Here is a 25,864-nt window from a genome sequence, read left to right as displayed (position 1 = left end):
TTTTGCAAATTATTTGAAACACGACTGCCATGAAAATCAGTATGAAAACAGATTAAGTGCGGATGTGTTTTGTTTTATTTTTGCTTCACATTTATTTTAATGTCTCCACTGTATGTCGAAATTGGAGTTTCCCACTAATTTTTACTTAATAAATTTTTCGTTCAATATCAAAGATCGTGTTTTGGAATGGACGGTCAAAGAAAATGATGTACCTTTTAATATATTATGCTGCAGGTCAAAAGTGAGTTTGATGAATTGTTTTAAAGCTCGTTTCTAATGTTATACATTGAAATACAGGGCGATTTCAAATCTTTTTTACAGCCGTTTGAAATGTGCACAGTTGGTAGTACCATGCAATCTCATAATAGGATCTACCCATCTTTCTATGATACAAGATGTGTGTGTGTGTGTGTGTGTTTATTTATATGTAATTTTTTTCACGAAAAATGACTCAGAAAATGTGTGGTATTGTTTGTTTTTAATTTCGCGCAAAGCTACATAAGGGCTATCTGCACTAGTCGTCCCTAATTTAGCAGTCTAAGACGAGAGGGAAGGCAGCTAGTCATCATTACCCACCGCCAACTCTTGGGTTACTCTTTTACCAACGACTAGTGGGATTGATCGACACATTATAACGCCCCTACGGCTGAAAGTGTATACTAGTGCAAGACTTTTGAATTATCCTGTATATTATTTTGACATCATAAAATCCACTCGTTTCCTGAATACTGTTTTAAGGATTTTTTTAACAAAGAATCTCCGGGTCTATCGGACCATATACGATGGGTCACCATGAGGATGTTTTCAACCATTTTGTAGGCCCGGGATGGCCAAGTGGTTTGTGTGATCTACTCGTAATCCGAGGATCGCGGGCTGTTATTGAACAATGTTACTAGTTCTCAGATTTCACGTTCGAATGTAATAGCTTGGAAGCTCGGGCTTTTTTTTTTACACTTTTTCAATTTTCACGCACAATTTCAGAAGTTTTACTCCTTCTGTTGTTTTTTTTTGTCGTTGTGAGAATTTTACTACAAAACGACTTGAACTTTCAACTTTCAAGCACAACTTATAGAATAAGATTGTCTACGCTGTAAGTTTTTGAGCTGTTTGAACGAAGCTAAGCTGGGTAAGTAAAATATGTGCAGATAAAGGAACGATTTGTTCCACTTTTCACGGAGCACGTGAGTAATTGTACTATATACACCACGTTCTAGTTGGGTCAATCATTATTGAACCGAAGCCAAGAAAACCAAGTAAAGGGAAGGTGAACAAGAAAAGCAAGGTTCTCCCACCCTAAACACACTATGGGTTTTTATAAAACCCACCAGGCTGCTCACAAGTAGTTCACGTGCGTTAACCTTCGGACACAATTGTGTAAGACCTGTATACTGGAACAACGAGGTTTTTTTCCCACGACACCTTGACGCTGTCAAGGAAAAAAGGTTTTACTTATTAATTAAAAATAATAGAAATACAAGTAAATATAAACCTATTTTTTGAAGCAGTACACGTAGAAAGTCCCACAAGTTAAAAATTAGATATTAATACTATGAAATATTTAAAGGAACAATACAGGCTTCCCTTGGTCAACATAAAACAATATATGCGTCACTTTTGAGCTTATTAGAGGTTTATGTAAGATCAATATTATTCTAAGTATCAAACGAGGCGTTATGATTATGCCCCAGTTTGTTTCTTTATGATTATGATTATGCCCCAGTTTGTTTCATTATGATTATGATTATGCCCTAGTTTGTTTCATTATGATTATCATTATGCCCCAGTTTGTTTCATTATGATTATGATTACGCCCCAGTTTGTTTCATTATGATTATGATTACGCCCCAGTTTGTTTCATTATGATTATGATTATGCCCCTGTTTGTTTCATTATGATTATGATTATACCCTAGTTTGTTTCATTATGATTATCATTATGCCCCAGTTTGTTTCATTATGATTATGATTACACCCCAGTTTGTTTCATTATGATTATGCCCCTGTTTGTTTCATTATGATTATGATTATGCCCCAGTTTGTTTCATTGTTATGATTATGTCCCAGTTTGTTTCATTATGATTATGCCCCAGTTTGTTTCATTATGATTATGATTATGCCCCAGTTTGTTTCATTATGATTATGCCCCTGTTTGTTTCATTATGATTATGCCCTTGTTAAGTTAATTTCAATATTTTAATTGACAAAGCTCACAATTAGCTTGATACTTTGTTCTGTCAGAGTAAGGTCTTTGTTCTGATTACTTGTTACACAGTGTACAGAACGTCTTTGTTTCGTTCCATTTGGCATGTCGTGAGTATTACAATAAATTTGATATTGTTGTAACTATGTTTGTTCTCTGTGTGAAAACTTACACCGTGTTTCCACACAACGTATTTTGCAAATGTATAACTTAAGTTTTTCTCCATGATAAATTATCAAGAAACACAAATAGTTGTTAACTAGTTGTTATAATTGGATTCTATTAATCGTGACTATAATATGAATCATAAGCTGCTTTCGGAATCACATATTTGTGACTTTGTAGAAACAATAAGAACTGAACACGATGCAAACACTTGAACTATTAACTTTCAAAACACATCACATTATTACAAAAAGTTAAAGTTATTCTTTCTTTCTACCTCAATTTTAGAAGTACCTCAAAGCTAAATTTTTTTTCCAAAATATTTATATTTATTTCATTCTCTCTCCAACATGCCAATGTAGCCAACTGCTGTTTGACGCCCCTGTATAACCTGAAGCTCCATTGTTCCATGGAAGGAGAAAGCACCCCAGATCATGGTGGAACCTCCTCCACTGTGTCCTGTAGAAAATGTCTCCGGTGGAATATCCTTATCGTGCTAGTAACGTTGGAATCCATCTGAACCATCCAGGTTAAATTGTTCTCATCGGAGAACAAAGCCTTCGTCCACTTTTCTACACTCCATGTTTGGTGCGTCTCAGCAAAGTTTAACCGAGCTGTTTCGTGGTGTGGAAGGAGGCGTGGCTTTTGAAGACGTTTACGGTTTCTAAAGCTTTTCTCTCGTGGATGCCGTCTTATTGTTTTTAAGCTGCATTCTGCGTCCGTAAGGGCCTTAATCTGGTTCAACGATCGGCTAGTGTCTTGCTGGACAACCTGTCGAATCCTCCTGCTCAATGCCGGCGAAATTTTCTTGGGCCGACCACTTGAAATTCTCGTTCCGTTTCCTTCAGGGTCTTTTAAGAAATTTGCAACAACAGTTTTACTACGCTCAATCTCATCAGCGATGGCACGTTGAGAGAGACCTTGGTTTTACAGCTCGACAATTGTGCCACGTTCAAACTGTGTCAACTTTTTATCCTTTGCCATATTTTTACCCAATGTAACACAGGGGATGTCAGTAAGAGATGCTGACAACGCTGATGCTTCAACACAAATGACTAAGGTTCGTTACGTGTTTAACGATTCGTTTCAGTATGGTCTTAAACTTTTGATCAGCTAGTATTTAGGCTAATTTCATAGTGTTCAAATTTTCCCTATTAAATGTTAAAAAGTTTTTTATTTTTATTTTCCCTTTTCTTATTTTCACCTTTCGAAGCTCTACTCAAATAAGTGGTTGAGTCTAACAACGCAAAATGCTTATTTTTTCTTTATATTCATTAGCCATAAGATTTTGTCCAGCAGTGTATTTATCTATACAAACGGTTTTTTATTCTGATGACTTTGATTAAGAATAAGTTTGTATTAAATTTTATATTTAATTACAAACAAGAAACTATTAACACAATAATTTTGTAGTGTCGCCACCGTAATTTTGAATTTGCTATATTTTAAACCATATTAAAATTTATAATATATAACATACGGCAGTTACGTTAATAGATAACGGATAGTACAATATTCATATATCTTTGTATAATATTTTTTATTACTAGTTTTCTATTATTTTCTTTCTCTTGATTTAACAATATTGAGTAGTTTATATCCTCTAAGGCCTGGCATGGCCTAACGCGTTAAGGCGTGCGCTTCGTAATCTGAGGGTCGCGGGTTCGCGCCCGATCGTGCCAAAACATGCTCGTCCTCCCAGCCGTGGGGGCGTTATAATGTGACGGTCAATCCCACTATTCGTTGGTAAAAGAGTAGCCCAAGAGTTGGCGGTGGGTGGTGATGACTAGCTGCCTTCCCTCTAGTCTTACACTGCTAAATTAGGGAGGGCTAAGAGATAGCCCTCGAGTTGCTTTGTGCGAAATTCCAAAACAAACAAACAATATCTTCTAATAATAATTTATTTACAATTTATCTTTTATTGCATAATGCCAATTAAAATAATATACTAAAAAACACTGGCCTTCCATTTATTATCATATTTTGAAGTAAAAATAAAATACCTGCACAAAATAGTTTTAAACGTAATAAACATAATAAATACTACGAAATTGCTTTGATCCGTGATGACGAGAAAACCCGCTTGTAGAGAAAAATATATATGTATAAACGGCTCGTTTAGTAGAGAAAGCACCAGTGAAGGAGCGAACAACGTTTCGACCTTCTTGGGCCCTCTTCAGGTTCACAAAGAAAGAAAGAGTTACTGACCGGTATTCAACATTTGAATAACTTATTAGTAAATAATATCAAACAATTTTTACGACAGTAACACAATAACGAAATTCCTGTCCTGATTATTACACTTTCATTTCCAGTGCCATATGTCCACTACTTACTCGCACCAAACATGATCGCTCTTTCAGCCGTTGGGGCGTTATAATGTTACAGTTAATCCCACTATTCGTTGGTAAAAGAGTAGCCCAAGAGTTGGCGGTGGATGGTGATGACTAGCTGCCTTCTCTCTAGTCTTACACTACTAAATTAGGGACGGCTAGCGCAGATAGCCCTCGAGCAGCTTTGCGCGAAATTAGAAAAAAACAACAAAACAAATCACAACTTACGTGCCGTATAGAATATAAAAACGTCTATACTTTCATTATTCAAAAACATAGTTACATATTATTGTCCGAAACAAAATTTAAAAATTGTTAATATATACATTGACAGAGCTAATTGTTATTTAACATAACTTTCATTAAATAATTCTCATGTACATAAATGATCTAGGTCAAATACAAGCAAAAGATAGTCTACTAATCTTGTTAAATTTCAATTATTTTCCCAGAAAAACATTAAGAACCGAAACTGCATATTTAAAAGTAAAAAGTTCGAACTTGAAGGCTTATAACGCTGATAATCGTGGCTCGATACCTATGAAAAGTGAAGCCTATCCCACAGCTAAAAATACATTGTTCGACATGGAATTTCATAGGAAAATGAATACAAGGTCAAAAGAATTATAGAACCAGAAAGAAACCTACAAATTGCAAATTTAGAACAATTATTTTCACTGAAATGTTTACTACGCTCTTAGGATGTAACATCAATTTAAATTTAATTTCAAATGAAATAGATGGCGTCGAAAACAAAATTGTTATCTTTTATGTCTAAAAATAATTCAGAATAAAAGTTGATTTTCCATTATTACCGTATTAAAACAAATATTTACAATTTTCTTGGTATGACACGTTACAGAAAATAGTAAAAGAGTCTCATTAACAAATCAAATAAAAATATTTAACTATGATGTTATTGCCATCTGTTATCCAAAACTTATACTATTTGGTGGAAGGATGTACGCTTTTACAGCTATCTATTGACCCGTAAACTAAAATGGAATTTGGTAACCAAAATATAAACTAGTTTTTCAAAAACACCTAATTTTTTACCACCAACTATTGACCAAGAAGCTAACTGAAATGAAATATGGTATCCAAAACATAAACTATTTTTTAAACCAATCGTAATCTGAGGGTTGCAGGTTCGCATCCCCGTCGCGCCAAACATGCTCGCCCTTTCAGCCGTGGGGGTCAAGCCCACTATTCGTTGATAAAAGAGTAGCCCAAGACTTGGCGGTGGATGTTGATGACTAGCTGTCTTTCCTCTAGTCTTCCACTGCTAAATTAGGGACGGCTAACACAAATAGCCCTCGAGTAGCTTTTGTGCGAAATTCAAAAAACAAGCAATAAACCACTCAGCTTTTACTGTTATCTATTGTCTAAAAAACTAACTGCAAAGCAATTTCATTATATATTTAAAAACGGCTGGTATGGGTAGAGAAGGCACTACTAATAGAAAAGCGAACAACATTTCGACCTTCTTTCATCGTCAGGTTCACAAAGAAAGAAAGTGTTACTGACTAGTAGCTGACCAGATGCTTGAAGGGGGTTGTGTAATTGAGTGTAGCAATGTACATGGCGTGCTTAGATGTTTGATTATATTTATTAATATAGGTATAAAGGTGTTCCTTTGTATTGGTTTATTTTGTGCTTGAGTTGTTGTATAAGTAAGGCTATTTAATTTTGCGTTTGTTTCTTTATTTAGTATTTGAGTGTTTTCTATGATTATGTTTTGTTTATTTGACTTGCAGTGTTCGAAAACGTGTGAAGGTGACTTTTCGTGTTCTTTGAATCTGGTTTCCATTTTTCTATTTGTTTCTCCAATATAGAAGTCGTAACAGTTATCACATTGTATTTTATAAATAATGTTGGTGTGGTGTTTGTCAGTGTAGTTTTTACATAGTATAGACCTTAGTTTTGTGCCTGGATTTTGAATAAATTTGGTATTAACTGGAATGTCATATTTTGTTACTAGTTTTTGTCAAATGTTGGTTATTTTTCTGCTGATTTCAGGAATATATGTAGAACAATGTATTTTTAGCTATGGGATAGGCTTTACTTTTCATTGGTATCGAGCCACGATTATCAGCGTTATAAGCCTTCAAGTTCGAACCTTTTACTTTTAAATATGCAGTTTCAGTTCTTAATGTTTTTCTGGGAAAATAATTGAAATTTAACAAGATTAGTAGACTATCTTTTGCTTGTATTTGACCTAGATCGTTTATGTACATGATAATTATTGAATGAAAGTTATGTTAAATAACAATTAGCTCTGTCAATGTATGAAGAGCTATTTTAACAATTGTTGAATTTTGTTTCAAACATTAATATGTAACTATATTTTCGAAAAATGAAAATGTAGAAATTTTTATTTTCTACACGGTACGTAAGTAGTGGTTTGTTTGTTTATAATTTCGCACAAAGCTACTCGAGGGCTATCTGCGCTAGCCGTCCCTAATTTAGTAGTGTAAGACAAGAGGGAAGGCTTTGTTTTGATTGTATATTTTGGAATTTCGCACAAAGCTACTCGAGGGCTATCTGTGCTAGCCGTCCCTAATTTAGCAGTGGGAGGGAAGGCTAGAGGGAAGGCAGCTAGTCATCACCACCCACCGCCAACTCTTGGGCTACTCTTTTACCAACGAATAGTGGAATTGACCGTAACATTATAATGCCCCCACGGCTGAAAGGGCAATCATGTTCGGTGTGAGTAAGTAGTGGACATATGGCACTGGAAATGAAAGTGTAATAATCAGGACAGGAATTTCGTCATTGTGTTATTGTCGTAAAAACTGTTTGATATTGTTTATTAATAAGTTATTTAGATGTTGACCAAAAAATACGTGTTTTTTAACCTTAGTGTTTACTTCTCCAGGCTTGCCTTAAGAGTTTATAATCACTGGTACTTTCAGTAATAGTGCTAGCAGTAGCAGTTATTAGTAATTATTACTCATTCAGATCTGTATCAATTACGACAGTTCAGACGTAATTAATAATACTCATTGACTTTTCAGAGCATTACTGAATTAGTCTTACTAATTATACAAATTGAAAAACGTTAAGAGTAAATATTGGGGGAGACAGGTTTCTACTTTTAGAAACTGTTACGTATGCTTTTCTTCAACAGTTGGTGGGCCCGGCATGGCCAAGCGTGTTAAGGCATGCGCCTCGTAATCTGAGGGTCGCGGGTTCGCATCCCGGTCGCGCCAAACATGCTCGCCCTTTCAGCCGTGGGGGCGTTATAATAAGTGACGGTCAATCACACTATTGGTTGGTAAAAGAGTAGCCCAAGATTTGGCGGTGGGTGGTGATGACGAGCTTCCTTCCCTCTAGTCTTACACTGCTAAATTAGGAACGGCTTGCACAGATAGCCCTCGAGTAGCTTTGTGCAAAAAACAAGAAACAAACAATCAACAGTTGGTTAGGAAGCTCACTACAACAAGTACTTTCGATTACTTAAGTCCTTCAGTAGTGAGCAGTATATTCAAAGTTGGCTGATGTGTTCCTCTTTAAAGGAGGTGATAAAACTGTCTCGAAAATTATTATTCAGTTAGTCTAACATTAATGGTGAAAAATGTCTTTTAAAATCTCGTGAAAGATGCTTTTTACAACTTTTATGATTCTGTCAACACTGTTTCACTCAGGAAAACTTTTACTTCACTAATTTCTTTACTATTTGAAGAGGTTTCTATTTATGTAAATGTGGATAAATGTGTGGATATAGTTATCTAGATTGTAAAAGAAAATGGAAAAGATAACACACAAAACACTAGTTTAAAAAGTTATCTCTGTAGGTATGGGATGTAAGTTGTCTCATTGGATTAAAACCTGGCTAGATTTACATTTAGAATGTTGTTATAAATGGAGTTTAATCAAACTGGATGTGTGTCATAAGAGGGATATAAATATCTTTCTGTGGTGATTATGGTTGTTGATTTGGACTTTTTATATGTCAGTGTATCATTTTTGATGACATGATGTTTATCTAGAGATGAAACCTACATCACCATCACACACACACTTGTTAACAGTAGTGGGCACGTTTAACACCATCAGTAGTTGATAATATGTTAAAGAAGCATTTCTATTTACTAACAATTCTGTTTCACATTGGTAGATTGTGAACCTGATGCATTAGGATGAATGTTTCGATTGTAAGGATTGAATTTTCAATAATTCCTCTCTAAAGTACAGAGAGTGTCAGGTAGGTTGAAAGACACATGGCTCTAGTGACATAGAAATTTAAAAATTATTAAAAGTGTTAAATTCCACAAAGGTCAGGAGTTCAGTGAGTAAGCTAGGGTTGAAGTTACAACTAACTGGTTGCAGAAGGAATCACACATTCAAGCACACACCTTGATAGACAATACTGACCTAGTGTCAATGACTGGTGGACCGAGCGATATTAAATGTAAGGAGTGTTTTTTAAAGACTTGTGTGAAAAACCTATTAGCAGTGTTTCAATTTACTATCTGTCTTCTGTTGAAAGGTGAGTATATGTCTGACAACCATTTTTAGATAAAGAAAATATTAATTTTCCTACCACACAATTATATTCCAATTTGAGACTAAAGTACATATATTCTTTACATGCGTTATTCAAATGCAGAATATTTGGTGTTTCTCACTCAATGTGGTCTTTATGAAATTTTATAATAACAAAATTGGCTAAGTGGTGGGTAATTCACTGAAGCCATCAAAGCAATGTCTTAATGTTTGGTAATGAAAAACCCACTTTGAGACAATCAATTTTTTTATTAGGCTTGTTGTTGTTTTGTTTAACAGTGAAGCTAACATCAGTGTTTGTTTGTTTTGAATTTCGCGCACAGCTACTCGAGGGCTATCTGTCTAGCCGTCGATAATTTAGCAGTATAAGACTGAAAGGTCGAGCATATTTGGTGCGGCCGGGATTCCAACCCGCGACTCTCGGATTACGAGTCTAACGCCTTAACACACTTGGCCATGCCGAGTCAACATCAGAGTGACACAAGTTCATGCGTTCAACGAAAGATTGTAGGTGTTATGTAAATGTGAAACCAACAGATGTCACTGATACAAACATGTTCGTTTAAATCATTCTAGTGTATTGTAAATTTTTAAGTTTTATTGTGTAAAGATGTTCATTACATGGTGTATGATTCTGGTGGAATATGAATTTTTTCAAGATTTTAAAGTGTAAAGATGTACATTAAATATTGGACCATTCTTGTGGAACATAATTATTTCTGGTTTTTACTGTGTAAGATGTATATTAAGCGCTAGGCTAGTCTGAATGATAGTTGTTCTTCGTATTAAGATTAAAACTGTTTTTATAATCTTAGTTTTCAGTTGTAATTTGCATGAACTTCAAAATGAAGAAAAATGTTCGTCTTCGCTAAAACTTTATATTTTGTCAGTTATTTTCTCTATCTCTTTCTAACATTAATGGTAAAGTATTTACTTATTCTAGATTATTAGGGGTTCAAGACGAATGGAATCTTGTCAGTAAAATACTTTGTTATTTATTTTATATTACTTGCATTAACAGTATTAGTTAGAATACATAAAATATCGAGTTTTATTATTTTTGGAGTAATCTTTTGTTATAGGCTACTTTACACAAGTAGTGATAGTTTAATGTATCTATCTTAGGCCTAATGTACATCTAACACGAAGTAAAAAATGATTAAAACTTGTGATATATTACTTGCTACTAATACTAACAGTTTGTTGGTGTACGCTTTATTTTTATAAAAGTAAGTCAAGTGTAAAAATTAGATAGTTTTTAGGTTAGATAAAGACAAATAGTAATAATTTTTCACGGCGTGCTCTCATAACTATCTTACAAGTAGTCTAAGCCTTGTGTAACTTGAGACCCACGTCCACCTTGTGATTTACTAATTTTATGGCAGGAATATTAATTGAGACACAATTCAAAGGACGATAAAATTTATGTACAAACAGATGTATAATTTTAATGTATTTAAATCAAACAAATGGAGTTTCATGTTATAATATGAGGCAATTCTAGAAAGAAAAAAGATCGATACTGATGTATTTGGCCAACCTCTCATAAAATTTAATTACGTGATTTTCGGGAACATGTAAATGAAATTTGAGATTTTTCAAATTAAGAAACATAATTTTAATATCAACATAAAAGTCACTGTACGCTCTTAAGTGGTCATCAATTTCACTCATTATATTAATGGAGAATTTTTATGAAGTATTTTCGCTAAATGAGTGATTACTAAAACCTAGCAAAATTTTATAAAGATACACAAAATGTATCAGATGTTATTGCATTGTAACTGTAATGGTCAATTTGAAGTTACGAAGTTGGTCCAATTGACCAACCTTGTTGCAAAACTGTTTGATTTATTTGACTGAACTATATTTATCACATCTGAAAAGTGGAGCTGTCTTAGCCGAAACTGACTGCTACTTTGTCAGTACTTATATTTTTACCCAAAGGCCTGCAGTTTGTCAAAATAATAAACAAAAAAGACAATGTTTTAAACTATAAATACGCTGGGTGGGTAAGACGTCAAAGCCAGAAGGACTCTTGGATTAAGTTCACAACAGCTTATCTTCTATCACCAGATCCAAGTTCATGTGGGACAAGACTCGAAATGTCAGTGGGAATTATAATTCTGTACCCCTCTTTATCTTGCTCTCTGATGGCCAGAAAGTAGCTGATACCCAAGGTGAAAGCTTTTACTGGGTGTCTGGCACTTATGCTTCATCCTCCACCTTCTTAGCCATCAAGACTCGGGCAGAGCGATCACCTCTTTCCTTTCGAGCTGATTGTCTCTGTAACTATAATCATACCTTTACACTGGTGGAACTCAAACTAGCCCTTCATTGGTCTGGCAGTACATCAGTTGGATCTGATTATATACATTATGAAATGCTGCGCCATCTATCTCCTGCTCTTTCGCTATTCTTCTGATTATTTTTAACCGAATCTGGCAGGAGAATGTTTTTCCTGATGCCAGGCTATTGTCCTACCTTTCTCTAAGCCTGGGAAGGATCTCAAGATTCCTTCAAACTACCGTCCAATTGCTTTGACGATCTGTCTTTGTAATACCTGAGAGGGAATGGATAATGCTCGTCTTGTTTGGTTCCTCGAATCAAACAACCTCCTCTCACCCACCCAGTGTGGGTTCCAATGACAGTGCTACACCATGGACCACCTGATTCAACTTGAAATATCAATCAGAAAAGCCTTTCTCAAACTACAACATCTTGTATCAATATTCTTTGATATCGAAAAGGTTTAGGATACAACATGGAGGTATGGCATTTTGCGAGACCTCCATTTATATGGGTTGCATGGCCATTTGCACTTATTTTTATTAAATTTTTTTAATGGACAGGCGATTTCAAGTTCGTGTGGGTTCGACACTTTCCTGTTCTTTTCTACAGGAACTTTGAGTCCCTCATGGCTGTGTTTTGAGTGTCACACTTTTCAGTATAAAGATTAATGCCATCACTGAACAACTCCCTCTTACTGTTGCAAACGGGCTCTATGTCAACGAATTTCACATTTCATGCCAGTTGTCGAACATGAGGTATATTGAGCAACAGCTACAGACTGCCCCAATCGTTTACTGAAGTGAACACAGCAAACGGTTTTAACTTCTCTCTCTGAAACTGTTTGCATGCATTATTGCCATCAACGGGATATTCATCCTGATCCTGAAGTCCATATCAGTGAAATTGTGTTACTTGTGGTCCCTGAGACAAAGCTCCTTGGGCTTATTTTTGACCACAAGCTGACCTTCATACCACACATCAAACAGCTACGGGTCAGATGTACGAGAACACTGAACATTCTCTGTATCATCTCTTCCACCACTTGCGGAGTGGATCGATATTCTATGCTAAAGATATGTCATGCTCTTATTTGATCAAATTAAACTATAGATCACTGGTCTTTGGCTCTGCCAGGACCTTGGCCTTGAAGATGCTGCACCCCATTCATCATCGAGGATTTTGGCTCTGCACCGGGGCCTTCCGCACTTCCCCAGTTCATAGCTTATGCACAGAGTCTCACGAACCTCCTCTACAACTCTGCCGTTTGCAACTGTTTTTACTGTATGCTTTGAAACCTTGATCCTGACCACAGCATCCTACCTGGGGTTATGTTTTCCTTCCTCAGTGGGCCATGCTTTTTCAGAACATACAATCTGCCATTGCTCCTTTTGGTCTTCCTATTCAGGTGCAGTTGAATGATTTGTGTCTGTCCTTGGATAACACTGCCGTATACACTGGTCAGCCCATCCCACCATGGCTTATTAGTCCCCAAATATGTCCTTTCTTTAAATCATCTGAGAAAAGTAGATACTTCTGATTGGAAATACTGTCTTTTATTTGCTGAACATATTTCGAACCATTCTTCCATTCCAATTTATACAGATGGTTCGAAATCAGGTGACTTTGTGGGCTCTGCAACGGTTTGTTATGGTTCAGTGGTTATGTGCAGAATCCCCTCTACAGCTTCTGTATTCACTGCTGAACTGTATGCCATATCTCTTACCCTGGATAACATAGAAGCTGAGCAGTACTCAAACTGCACTATTTATACTGACTTCCTTAGTTCTCTACTGGCCCTGGAATCGCTTCACGTTGGTTCACACCCTGTTCTTGCTGATATTCAAACTGACTGGCCCATTTCTCATTAACATCTACTTCTATCCAGTCTTTCTGGATACCGGGCCACATTGATATTTACGGGAACAGGCTCGCAGACACCACAGCTAAATCTGTCTGCTCTGGCACTATCGCTGCTGTGCCTATTCCATACATGGACTATGGTCCTGTATTCAAGACTCAGCTGCGTGTCGGTTAGCAATTGACTTGGAGTGACCAACGTGAAAACAAGCTTTTCCAAAAACCCTATATTGGATTTTGGTCGTCTTGTTTCTGTAACGATCGGAAAGAGAAAATTGTTCTAACTAAACTACGCATTGGTCACAGTTTTTTAACTCACAGTTTTCTTTTATCTGGAACTGATACACCAATGTGTAGTCTGTGAAACACTCAGGCCACAATAAGCCACATGTTACTGTCTTGTCGACGTTTCGACTCTCAACGATGGCACTATTTTAAACATGTTCTGTCCCAAGGTTTGTCCGTAACATTAGACAGTTATTGGTGATGGTGACACTGTCCACCTTGATAAAGTTTTTAGTTTTTTAAAGGCAATTAATCTTTTTAATGTCATTTAAGTGTTTTAAATTTATACATTAAACCTTTTTAATGTGGTTCTTTTTTAAGAATCACAATCTCTCTAGTTCGATTTGAAATAAGTAAATGGTCGTAACGTCAAGTAACTCGAAACCAGGACTGGAAAGGCCAACTACAGGAGACTAACACTGATATTTGAACTACCCGTTAGTCATCCTGGTGAGGTATAATAATTAAAATTTTGCTGAAACTCTTTTAAAAACTTATATAACTTGACTTTCTAAAAATAGCCATAACATCAAATAACTCAACCAGGACTGGAAAGGTTAACTTCAGATGACTAACGATGATTTTTGAACTTTCCCATTAGTCATCCTGGCGAGTTATGATAATTACAATTATGCTACAGAAAGCCCTTTACAACTTGTATTATTTTAGTTTATCTCTTACTGCTGTAGACTAGACACAACAATTGGATGTAATACTATTTATGTTTTTAATTCAAAAATTGAACTTTTTTTACCTTAATAATTTCCTTTTAGAAATTTTAATAATTTTATTTTTAACTTTTCACCAGGTGTTTGGCGTATACAGCCTAGTTTCTTTGCTCCATAAAACACCAAACCAACCAACCAATTTACATGCATTATTTTGCTTGTCTTTTCACTTATAGTTTATTTTTAACTTCCCTTACAAACTACTTGTCTGTTATTTATGCCTATATGTCATCTAATGACTATGGTCCCTAATGGAGGTATTTTGAGAGACTCCAAGCAGAGGCGCATAGTGTAAGACGGAGTGTATACACACTGTCTTGTTTATAACCTTTCAACATCCTGTCAAAACATTCAACTTATAAAAATTGTTAAACCATTTATGTATGATTTGTAATACACACACAATTCGTGATAAATGAAAATATACAAATGAGACCCCAATATAATTTAACTGTCTCTCTAACTATAGCATATTTAGATAAGAAACCACTATTACTGCTGTTGTCGGTCAAGCATACAACAGTACAAATGACTGTTACACGTACATCATGAGGAAAACTGCATGCCAATTTCAAATTGACGATTGGTGAAGTATGGTGTAATGTAGGCTCTTGTAATGACTATAAACACTTGTGTCTACTAAATAAATATGTATTGAACATCTGATGGCAAAGTTTGGTATCATTTAGGAATATATAATTGTTATGACAGGAATTGTGTTGGTTAAATAAGACTGGTACTCTTCAACATAACTCCTCAAACAAACCAGAAGTACAAGTCAAAACAGACAAAAGAGCTTAATAAATTTATAACCGTTAATAAACTGTTTCCTGGTAGTGCTCTGTCTTGTAAAGTGGACTGTTGCTTAAATAATCTTGAAATTTATGTATATTGTTTTAAACACATTGGAAGAAACCAGGGTCTTGCCTGATCCGTGCAGACACCCACGGATTGGGCTGGTCAGTACTTGCGACCTTGTGGGATACTCGGTGATGATGGTACAATCACTTCCTTGTCACCCAGTGGCAAGTCTTCAGATTTACAATGCTAAAATAAACAGTTTGATTTCCTTTGATGGACACAACAGATAACCTGATGTGGCTTTGCTATCAGAAAATATACATTGTTTTATGATTATCTCTTATTACGGAAAGATAACTAAGATGGAGAGTGCAAACAGCAGCTAAGTCACACATGTGAAATGTGACTTAAGCCTAACTGTAAAACGTAATGACCAGTAGTTTTCCTTTCATTAACTGTTGCTGTGGGTAGGGGTTATAGGGCATGTCATCATGTTTGTACAATTACATTCAAAATGTTATTGAACTTCTATTTTATGAATTTATGTCAATAACTTTGGTATTAAATTGTAGATTATAATTCAAATTTCAAAATTATACCTTAGTCTATTACTTAATGTAAGAGCAAATAAAAAAGTTAACATAGATTTTTGCCATGTACAATGTTAAATGCAGACTTGGTTCAAATTAAATACTTGTGATGTCTAAATACAAAGTGTATAATTTTTTACAAATTAGAAAATTAAATGAATGATAGTCACAAGCTGCAATATAATATAAGAACTTATGTCTTCTGCTTTCTAAAATAGCATATTTAGTGAATCAAACAAGTTGGCCCTGTCCAGCTCTTTCATCTTTGGAAATGCTTGTTCAGTTATACCTCACTCTGTGATGTGTTTATAGCCAATCAAAACATCAGGATCTCTCACACACAGTTTTGTCAGCCTTTACTAGATATCTTCATGGGTAAACCTGTCTTTTTTTACCGTCGACTTGCAGACAAAAATAAAGATGAAATTGTGTTTGAAGAACTACATATTTTTTAAGACTCAAACACAGTTTACTTGTAAACCTGTTTAATTACTTTGGAATTCTGAGCTTCTGCTGAAGTAACTTATGATTTTTTGATGTTTCAAAATACAGGCTCTAGGTGCAAAATTCAACAAGGTTCATCAGGTTACAACAAACAACTACACATTTGGTAAATACAAGAAATGATTTATGTATTTATTTTTCACTCTTTTGTGCTTAAAAAAACAACAAATTTTATTTGTTTATTTGTAAAGATGTCATTCTACTTTGCTGTACATAGTTTAACATGTAAGATGTCATTCTACTTTGTTGCACGTAGTTTAACGTGTAAAATGTCATTCTTTTTTGTTGAACATAGTTTAACGTGTAAGATGTCATTCTACTTTGTTGTAGATAGTTTAACGTGTAAGATGTCATTCTACTTTGTTGTACATAGTTTAACATGTAAGATGTCATTCTACTTTGTTGTACATAGTTTAACGTGTAAGATGTCATTCTACTTTGCTGTACACAGTTTAGTGTGTAAGATGCCATTCTACTTTGTTGCACATAGTTTAACGTAAGATGTCATTCTACTTTGTTATACATAGTTTAAAGTGTAAGAGGTCATTCTACTTTGTTGGACATAGCTTAAAGTGTAAGATGTCATTCTACTTTGTTGGACATAGTTTAACATGTAAGATGTCATTCTACTTTGTTGCACATAAATTAACGTGTAAGATGTCATTCTACTTTGTTGTACATAGTTTAACGTGTAAATATCATTCTACTTTGTTGCACATAGTTTAGCGTGTAAATGTCATTCTACTTTGTTGCACATAGTTTAGCGTGTAAAATGTCATTCTACTTTGTTGCACATAGTTTAACATGTAAGATGTAATTCTACTTTGTTGCACATAGTTTAACATGAGATGTCATTCTACTTTGTTGCACATAGTTTAACATGTAAGATGTCATTCTACTTTGTTGCACATAGTTTAACATGTAATTTTACTGGATATGGAGATCAGAAACTTATCTTCAATAGGCACAGAAATAAGTATATTGTTGGATTTGTTTTCTCTTTTGCCAGTTTCACAGAGTAAAACTTTAAATGGCTGCCAAAGTTGAACCATGTCATAAATTTCTTATCCAGTTTTTACCAGTCTCTCCTGAATTTGATTACCAGGATTCATTATAACTGGTTCATTTAGTTCCTTGTAATGTCAAGACACCAAACTGATGGAAATCTGTTCTATACTTCATTGGATAACTGTTGGAATAAAGATTTAATTGTCGTGCTAGGAACAAGATGTATTTTGATCTGAGGTTTGCGATCTTGTAACCTTTAGATGGACCAGAAATTATGGATTAATTACAGTTACCTTAGTAAAATATTTAATGTTACAAGTGCATCCAACATAAAAAAATTCATTGTTTACAGACATATAAAACATCAAGATGTGTAATTTCGTTCATCATAAAGCAAGTGATTAAATTCATTGTTGTTGTAAATATCTATTCACTTATCAAATAAAAGTGTCAAAGCATCCGTTCTACCTGCTTTTAACTCTTAACAGTTCTTTATGACATATCAGCTGCTTTTTGTTTTTAAACATTAGTAAACTGTTTTTTACCATATACAGTGTTTGTTTCTGTAAATGTTAATATGCAAAAATAAACTTTTTATACATTGAATATCATTATCTTTTTCATTTTTAAAATTAAGCACACAGTTTATGAAATATTCTTTAACATATACCTGGTTCTGTGCCTTCTGGATTTGTTCACAGTTGAGGTGCCAACACTTTGTGCAAATTTTTGAAGCGTTCTTTGAGAGTATGTGAAGTTACAAGGCTCAACAAACAACTAGGAGTGGTTATCGGAAAAATTCGGTTGATTTCTACAATGGTTGTTGAATGAAACATCCACATCTGCATTGAACTCCAACCAAGGTCTCCCATGAATGGTGAAATGTTCTGCTTTTCAACACATACACTGGAAAGTTGTTTGTTTGTGGCATTGAAAGACCAAATACATATAAACCTATATGACTATTAACATCAGACCTAACTGTGTTATTAGAGGTATCACTATCATTGATGGCAGATATAGTCCTTGATCAAGTACTGACTAAACAGTTTTGATCTTTTTTTCCTTTGGTTCTGTCTCACAATCATAAAGTTCATTTACATTTTGGGCGTTTTAACCAGCCACGTTGTGTGTCTCAAAATGCTCCATTGTTCACTTTCTCACAAGCAGACATGGTTACTGAATTATTATGAAACTAAAACTTTAAAAGGAGTCCACATATATTAACACTCGAGGCAGTGTAGCATTATGCTATTACTGACAAAATTTGTGTGAGTTTAGCAAATGGAATGGCTGTTTCAGCCAATAGCAAGTTGCCATTTCACTTTAGTTTTTGTGATATTATCTTACCTTTTGAGACAACTGTTACATTTATAAAAGTTTTCTTGCGAGGGTGATTATTTTGTTTCATAGTAATGACATCTCCCTTACCACCCGACTGCATCCTGTGCATATATTTTATGCTATATGAATAATACTAAGTGTACCTCTTGGTACATGCATATTATAACAATACCCCAGTAAGACAGGTTTGTGTGTTTGTAACAGCAGAAACATGATTTATAAACCTACAGGTAAAAGGTACCTTATTTGTCTTGCTGCATATATTTAGAAGTGTTTGTGTTGTCTTGACCAGTTTAGTGGATCCTCATTTGTGTCAAAATTTTATCCCACTGTAAAGGATTACACATATTACCTCCCAGTTATTCAAACTGGTCAGGTACCAATTAAATTTCTGTAATATGGTACAAAGAATTACTGGGCTGAACTGCTTTGGTATGTCTACAGTTTTGTTTTGTTTGCTAATGTACCGTGAAATCACCATCCTCTCCACAAAAGTTAAATAGAAATGTAATAGTACACCAGAGATCGTTAGGGTTAAGATATAGCAAACCCTTTTATGAACTACTAACCACAATGAAACAGCCAGCTAGTAGCACCTACCATCTTATGAACTGTGTCCAGTTCTTTGAACCAAGAAAATATTTTAGTGTCACTTGTATGATGTACCTACAGGTTAGAGTGTGGAACATAGAATAGCATCTTGACTCAAGTTATTCACTGTGGTGTCTGATATGTTAACCATTAAACCTGGATAATACAGACAGTTGGTACAAGACATTCATATATATTCAAAGATTTCTAAGAAGTAAACATTTCCATTCTATACATAGCAGTATTTATGAAAAAAATCTATTATTTTATCGTCATATTTGGATAGTCACAAATTGTTTTCATGGTTGCACTAAGCAAACTGTTCTTAACAGAAACTTGAGAAGTAATTCATGAAGACGAGAAACCCACTTGAAGTAAAAAGTATGTCAGGATGGCTGGTATGGGTACTAACATACCAGCCATTCTGAAATACATAGGAACTTGTGACATATCCAGTACTTTTAGTAATTCTTGTTCATTACTGCAGACAAACACTGCAGTGTAAGAAATTACCATTATTTGTGTGTGTTCAGTAGATGCTTATGAGGAAATTTGTTGATCTAGGTTCTTCTATTATGTAAGGTTTAATATCTTTATTGTGAACAGAATCAACACTGTAGTGTAAGAATCAATATTTTTTTAATTACTTTGTGCAGAGTGAACAGAAAATCAGTGATTAAAATGTCTTAGAATGTAGAAAATATTTTATTATTTATCTCAGGTGTTCCATTCATCACAGAGGCACAGCCAATCATTCCTGTCCTGTAGGACTGTCCAAGGCACGTGACCTTATAGGATGACATGTTTTAGCTACACTTGTAAACTGAGTTGAACCTGTTTGATTTCTAGTGACTTACATGGTTAACTCTGAAAACCTCATTATGACAGTGTAAACCTGAATGTTGATTCTACTCATCATAGTGTAAGCTGTTATAATATGTTTAAACAACTTGATAAAAACACTGGTTAAATAAACCTGTCAAACTATTTAGAAGAAATTTACTTTGTTTGCATTTATTTAAAATGTCAAAATAAAATTACCTGTTTATTTTAATGTTGTTTTTGACAGTAACGTTAGGGTAAACAACCTCTACAGATAATATAAAAATACCTTTTTTTGTATATTTTATTATACATTGTGTTATTGTGGCTTCATCAGGACTTGAACAATTGACTATTTACACAACTAATATAAAGAATCTCCTTTGTAAAGTTTGTAATGGAGGTTTTCCTGTCTATTAAATTTTCAATTTACATATATTCAGATAAATTATTGTTTTAATTATAAATCATCTTGCTGGTTTCAGCTCTTGGTCAGACTGTTGACATATCTTCTGATACAAGTTCCCTCTAAAGTTCTTGACAGTTGATAAATGTTCCATATTCTGTTCATCATTTGAACCAAAGTCTAACTGATGTTCTCCACTGTGAACACAGGTCAACCATTATAACAGATGAATCAGTTTCAGGTAAAGATATGTAAGAATAATAGAACAAAAAGACAGTTGGTATTATGTAGTGACATTAACCCTTTCACCACGTTTTGTGTAATTCACTGAGTTTCATTCAAAACTTAAACAACTTTATCAAGGAACTTAACATTATAGTTTATGTTATGATAAAGTTTCAATACCTTTATTACAAAAGAAGTCTTTAAAAACTTGTCCTCCAATTTTCTTGTCATGTGACCCCAAAGTTATGAAACATCTCACATTTTGTATTGAATTAAATAAACCATAGCTTATATATATTTAGCTGTAACCAATCATAAACTTACTTACTCTACTGACATTAAATAATTCAAGGTTATTTTGATTGGACCAGTGAAATATGCACTTTCTGGCACATCTGAAATAATAAAAATGAAATTACATTAAAATCACCAAGTCTGTGAACCCTGGTATTTTTAAAAATTTCATAAATAATTTAATGTTCATGTTATTGGTCTAGAAAGATACGGTTGAAGTATGATTTTCATAATGGAAATCTTTTCACTACTCACTATATTTAACTCATCTGTTGTCAAAATTGTAGCTATCTTCAGTTTCAACACAGTTGTCAAAATAAGAAACACAACAGTTTCTAAATATAAAACTGATATTGAAAACTATTAACTGAAATACTTCAAACATTTTCTGAAAACATCAAACTATTTTCCATCATGTGTTGATTATAAACATAAATTAAATTGTGTGATAAAATGAACTCAAACAACTGCTATTTTTTATAACATGAAACCATTTCAAAAATAACTCAAAATCAAAGTGTTCTAAAAAGAAAATTCAAGAGAGTTACACAAATCTGAACAAAAGCTGAATTCAAAATAACTTTTAAGGGTGATAAAAATAGATACAAAAAATCTCGCATATTTTGTGAGAGAAATAGAGAAGTGTATTATCCTGAAAAGAGCATAACGTGACAAGTCAGACTATATTACATGTTTACTTTTAAACAGTTGGACAGCTTATCTAACTGAATAATACATAGGAATTTATGAGTCTCATTTTATATGCATATTAAAAACATTTGGCCAATATATCAATAAAAGACTTTCCAATATGGTACCCACTTCAACACTATACGACATCTAACTTTAGCTGTTTCATATTTCATTTATCCAGATTTAATGAGGACAGGTGAAATTCCTTTAAAGTGGTATAATTCTGTAAAAAGTAATGAATCAGAATATCTATCATATTAACAGCTCATATATTTAAAACAACTTAGATGTTAGAGTAATGCACAAAAGTTGAATAGTAGTGTTAATTATGTGTGACCACGAAAACATATCAAAATGGCTTACTTAAGATGAGCCATTGAAACAAAACATTCTTACAGTGGATTATAACCTTGCGTTACAACCTGATTTGTTATCATTACTATGACCTAATCTTACTGGCTGAGCCAATGAACTGGACATTTTGACAGTAGATTGTGGCCAAGGATGAAAACATAATTTTGTTGGACGGTCCAGTAAAGTAGGCATTCTCACAACAGATTGTAATCCTGGAAAATGACAATTTTATTGGTTGGCTAAATTAACTGGACATTCTAACAGTGGATCATTACTTAAGACAATGACCTACTTTTACCTAATAACCAGAAAAATGGAAGTTCTGAAAGTGAATTGTGACCTAGAATGATGATCTAGTTTCACTTGCTGGTCCAAAAAACTGGACATTCTGATAGTGGATTATGACCGAAGACAAAGACTTACTTTAGCATCAAGAATACAAACTTATATTAAATACTGTTACTATCAAGTAGCTGTACTTAACATGTAGTTACATATATATCTCTTAGGTAGTTACTTAACTTTAAACAGACTTTTAAAGATTGGTTAACAAAGAGGAAAAAATGGATATTCTTTGTACCTACTATACCCTGGGTATCATTTTCGATTTTCAACAATCCTGCTATTTATTAAATAGATAGCAAAAATAAATGCGGCCGTATTTCTCAAGTATCTGACGCTACACAATGTTACTATAGACTGACATAAAACCTACGGTAATTTATAAAAATGAACTATATTACAAAGTGATACAATACTATTAAAAACGACAGTCTCTTTTAATAAATCAAGATAAAAACTTCAAAATAAGGAAAATATTTTATCTTACCTTCAGAAGCGGAAGCTTTGAATCGATTTTCAGCAATCGTAAAGGCATTAAAATTTAAATATGATCAGATTCTAAAACTTTCGTCATCAAACGTGTTCCAATATTTTGAATGACTTCAACAAACTGTTCTTTGATGCCGAGAAACCCACTTTTTGAGAAATTTATATGCAAAAACGGCTCGTTTGGGTTGAGAAAATATTTTACTAAATAAATATTTTTTTTATTGTATTCAATGTTTGTTTTGCTCAAAATTGATCCATTGGTGGAATATTTGATTTTTAAAAATGCCAGTTTTAGTCCATGTAGCGATAATAAAATAGCTTAATCTTCCATAAATGGATAATATTTGTTACAGGCTACGTTCACTTCTAGGCCTCACTGTATATATAATCAATGCTCATATATTATTTAAAAGAAATTCTGTCAACTATCATATGTCTAACTTACTGATATAACTTAGTCACATACACAATAACCCTTTAACTAGTACTCAACTAAATCAGTCAATGATCACTCTTTGACTTCTCATTCATTGATTCTCGTATTTATAATTTAACCTTATTTCTATATACTACATGAAATTCTTAGATTCTTACTTCACAATATTCTCAGTTCTTAAGAGCATAGTCACGTAATGATTAAGGGAGAAAGTTACACATTTGTTATAATTTTAGACACTTCTTGCAGTAAATGATTATTTTTTGTTGCAGTATTTATAGTAATTATAAAACAATTTATTGGTTACATAAGTTATCATGATTATAAAATATTATTTTGGTAATCATCTTTTCAATGTCTCTTGTATGTCTAACACAAAAGTAGCCTTTTTCTGTTTATTTTTAAACACATTATTCTTAAGACTTTATTATTTCATTACGTTCAAAGCTAAAATTATTTTTATTGCGGTTGTTTGGAAGATAAATGATCGGCACAATATCAATTCTTTGAAACGATAGTTTGCATTTATTTAAAATATTTTTCATAAATACTAAATTCGGATCTAATGTTAATTTTATCGAATTACTTTGCATTTATTCCAAATCAACTTAAATATTTATATAAAATGCTTTTCGTAAATACTAGTATATTACCTGCTTTAAAACACATGGAAATATTTTGCATTTATTTCGGCCCGGCATTCGACTCGTAATCCGAGGATCGTGTTATAACGTGACGGTCAATCCCACTATTCGTTGGTAAAAGAGTAGCCCAAGAGTTGTAAGTGGGTGGTGATGACTAGCTGCCTTTTCTCTTGTCTTACACTACTAAATTAGGGACGGCTAGGGCAAGTAGCCTTCAAATAGCTTTGCGCGAAATTACAAATACAAACAAACAAGTATTTATTTAAAACAATTTTAAGAAGTACAAGTATTCAAGCCTAATTATTGTTCATAACTATTTTTTACGCAATTATATAAAAATTATAAATATTTATGTTATTAAGCTAATAATGAAACAACTTTTAATCAGAATTAATTTTAAATAAATTGTTTTTGTTTGTCTGGAATTAAGCACCAAACCACATGGCTCCAAGCAGCCGCTATACTACTGGAGTATAGAAATAAATGAATGTACCACTAACATTTAAAATAAGAAACAATCAGGAAAATCTTGAAACGCTGACCTTTTAACCTTTGATTTATTTATCATTTAGTTTCTAGTGAATCAGACATGTTTATTTAATTACTAATAATATTTTTCTTTTTATATTTTAAAGAGTGGCAATTACGTGTGTGTTAACATTAATTTTCAACTAATATTGTTTCAGAAAGTTTCATTTTGATACTGTAAAATACTGATTATTTATAGAGGGTTTTCTTTTATGATTTTTGTGATTTCAATGCATTTTTGTAATTAAAGAGGTTTTTTTTGTGTGAAGCTGTGGTTCATTATTGGAAGTTAATTTGGTGCTTAACAATGAGGAGAATATAATATTCATTAGTTTAAATGTTAAATTTTGGTTCTTAGCTCGAAGACAACTTAGATAAGCCTAAAACAGAGGAAGAAGTGTTATATACAAGATGCCATGCATTTTATACGTTACTGTTTTAAGTAATGTAGTTTTATTATGACAGAAAACCATTAAGTTGACTTTGTTCGATATGCTTTTGTTGTTTTCAAGAGATAATAATTGCTCTGCTCGTGTGGTAATGCTGCTATAATGCTGCACATTGTGCAAGCAGACCAACAGCAACAATTTCGTTCAATGGCCTCACCTGTTCTGAATGAGAGTGACCAGTAATTTATATAGTGTTACTCATTGTTGTTACATGCAACGTTTCCCTTTCCATTAAGTAAAAAACATTAGATTTAAAAAGCCTACATGTGATCTCAGGTAAGTTTGTTAACAGAAAAGAACATTTTGAAATTAATAGAATAGTTAATCAAATTTCGAATGTAATAGAAGGCACCCATTTAGTGTTGTATGCACACATATTGTGTTTTCGTCTTTGATTTCAATAAAGATTGTTTCATTTGATGCAACACATCATAGTTTTGGTTCGAATTCGTTTAGTTCACGTAACGCCGAAGTAACTTCATAATTTATCCTACTTATTCTCCCTTTATAAAGTGCACCTGTGCGATGTCCCTTGAGGGAATTAGTTTAGCGCGATAATACCACAATACCCCACGTCTCTTTCTCACCGCTGCTAAGTGATAAAGCGAATCCTAATTCCACTTGTGACGTCATATCTCTGCGAAACTGGGTTTTCAGCGATTGCTGTGATAAAAAGCAAGTACCGCGCGAAAATCAATGTGGAATAGGAAATGAGGGTGGATATGTCCAATTTGGTTCCAAGGTTTGCCTAACAGGCGCACACATTCCATTAGTAATTGTGGTTATTTAAAAATGAAATAAAAATATTTACATGTCTTATGCTTTCAAATGGCTACAAAGTTGTTAGGACATAAATACTTATTAAGTATTAAGTTATTTGGACCTAACTACTTATTAAGTATTAAGTTGTTTGGACCTAACTACTTATTAAATATTAAATTGTTTGGACCTAACTACTTAATTAACAGAACTGTTA

The 25,864-nt window shown here is 33.6% G+C and overlaps 2 long non-coding RNA genes across 2 annotated transcripts in view; both read right to left on the bottom strand.

The window, feature by feature from the left end:
• LOC143246970 (uncharacterized) overlaps positions 1 to 23,523 on the bottom strand; it is a gene marked incomplete in the record, with an annotated part of 413,509 nt that extends 389,986 nt beyond the window's left edge. Inside the window, 1 exon segment of the long non-coding RNA XR_013026285.1 lies at positions 22,833 to 23,523. This is a non-coding gene — a long non-coding RNA (uncharacterized LOC143246970).
• LOC143246969 (uncharacterized) lies at positions 20,315 to 24,086 on the bottom strand. The gene is made up of 3 exons (XR_013026284.1): positions 23,921 to 24,086; positions 20,988 to 21,054; positions 20,315 to 20,631 (listed from the first exon to the last, which is right to left on the bottom strand). It is a non-coding gene; the product is annotated as an uncharacterized LOC143246969 (long non-coding RNA).
• Between the last annotated feature and the right edge of the window lie 1,778 nt (positions 24,087 to 25,864).

This window comes from Tachypleus tridentatus, chromosome 3, assembly GCF_004210375.1.
Source record: "Tachypleus tridentatus isolate NWPU-2018 chromosome 3, ASM421037v1, whole genome shotgun sequence".
NCBI classification, from domain to species: domain Eukaryota; kingdom Metazoa; phylum Arthropoda; class Merostomata; order Xiphosura; family Limulidae; genus Tachypleus; species Tachypleus tridentatus.
The sequence above is the reverse complement of the archived record's forward strand: the minus strand, read 5'-3'. Positions and strand labels throughout refer to the sequence as shown.